This window comes from Copadichromis virginalis, linkage group LG6, assembly GCF_057382275.1.
Source record: "Copadichromis virginalis isolate Kocher_CV1m ecotype Utaka linkage group LG6, C_Virginalis_male_GT1.1, whole genome shotgun sequence".
NCBI classification, from domain to species: domain Eukaryota; kingdom Metazoa; phylum Chordata; class Actinopteri; order Cichliformes; family Cichlidae; genus Copadichromis; species Copadichromis virginalis.
Genome location: NC_140623.1, coordinates 216,486 through 218,366, shown reverse-complemented (window position 1 = coordinate 218,366; position 1,881 = coordinate 216,486). Strand labels below are relative to the sequence as shown.

General features: G+C 41.0%; 1 long non-coding RNA gene across 1 annotated transcript; it reads left to right on the top strand.

The window, feature by feature from the left end:
* LOC146706842 (uncharacterized) lies at positions 1 to 585 on the top strand. The gene is made up of 3 exons (XR_014920686.1): positions 1 to 201; positions 312 to 437; positions 526 to 585. It is a non-coding gene; the product is annotated as an uncharacterized LOC146706842 (long non-coding RNA).
* The last annotated feature ends 1,296 nt before the right edge of the window (positions 586 to 1,881 follow it).

Genomic DNA, 1,881 nt, shown 5'->3' with positions numbered 1-1,881 from the left:
GACCCTGCAGAGGACACACTCCAGAGCCGAGCACTGACCACCAATGCAATTGCAACATATGCAGCAAATAAAAGGAAAAGGAGAGAGGACAGAGGATCTGTGCAGGACGAGGACAGTGAAGGATCTGACAAGGAAGAGCAGCAGTCATCAGGAACAGAGGAGCTTTTAGACAGAACGCTCTTCCAGTGTAGCAGTAACAAGGTATGTGTGCCCTGATTCCCTTGGTAAGAGTTTTGATTGGTTGCACTTCTTTCATATATAATCATTTACTCCATCATGAACAAAACATATTTAATTTGTACCATAAACAGATGGTGAGCCCAGGTCAGGGTGAGGTTGCCTGTAGTGCCGGAGCCACAATAAGAGAAACTAAACAGGATTTGAAAAAGGGGGTGGAGCATCTACAAAAAGTGACATACCAGTTGCGCAAGAGAAAAGTATGTAATGTATGTTCTTGTGCTTGTTTTTAGTGTTTTCACTGATTACTAATCTTTTACCTTTTTACTTTTACTTTTCTAAAATCAGATGGTGGTCTTTTACAAAAATGATAGGACAGATGTGGGGAAACTCACACAAGAAGACAATCCAGAAGAGGAGGAGGAGGATGAAGCGAGGGAATGGGTTCCTAAGGTGGGCAGGAAAAATCCAGCAGAGTTTCTTCTCCTGCAGTTAAAGATGTAAGTGTTTTGTTTCCACACATCCATGAAAAATGAGTAAAATATATATTTTTCTGTTCTAATAACAGTCTGTGAGCTCATCTGAAGATGATGGGACAGATGACTGGAAACCCACACAGGATGAATCTGAAGGCTATTCAGAAGAGGAGGAAGAACAAGAACGTAAAAGGATTCCTAAGGTAGCCATGAAAAACAAAACTGGGTGTCCTGTGCCACAAAGAGATGTGAAATTCATCCTCAGTTTCAGTGCTTCCACAATCAATCCATCAAAAATGACCAAACATATTGTTGTCTTCTCTGAAAACAGATGGTGGCAGCATCTGAAGAGGATGGGACACATGATAGCAGACCCACACAAGATGAATCTAAAGATGATTCAAAGCAGAATTCTGCTCATTGAACTCTTTTCAGCAGAATTCTGCTCATTCAACTCTTTTCAGCAAAATTTTCAGTTTTTTCTGCTGTTTTCAGAAAAAAACATTTTTCAGCAAAATTCTGCTGATTGAACTCTTTTCAGAAGAAATTTTACTGATTGAACTCTTTTCAGCAAAATATTCAGAGTTTTCACCTCTTTTCTGCCCAAATTCTGCTTATTCACCTCTTCTGAAACATTTTCAGCCTTTCCACCTCTTATCAGCACAATTCTAAGCCTCTTCTGCTCATTTCAGCACAATTGTCAGTCTCTCCACCTCTTCTTTGAGAGAATGACTGTGGCGCAGTGAGATGAGAACCTCCCTTGAGTACCAGAAGGGCCAGGTTCGAATCCCACTCGGGCAATATTTTTTTTGTTTTTTTTTTCAACTTTTTCAGCTTTTTTCAGCAGACATCCTCAGCGTAAAGGCATCCACACAGCATTTTCGCAGGAAATGCAAATTTTTCTAGTTGCACCTTAGAACACACATGCATCAACACTACAATGAGTTTGTTAGTGGGGCAATCAGAAACGGGCAGTTAGTTCACCAGTAGTGTAGACAGTCAGGGGTAAGAAAACAGCAGGGTCCATCCGGGCAGAAACCTCTCTCTCCCTCTCCTTTCAGAGCGTCCATCGGCTTCTAAACATATTAAAACACTTGAGCTACAATACCAAATGCTATCACATAACGATTTAGCATTAGCATGCTTTGACTGAAAATCACAGAGCTAAACATACAGCATGGCATCACACCACATAATGCGGTAAGCTGCGCTAATTAGCAAGCCGCTA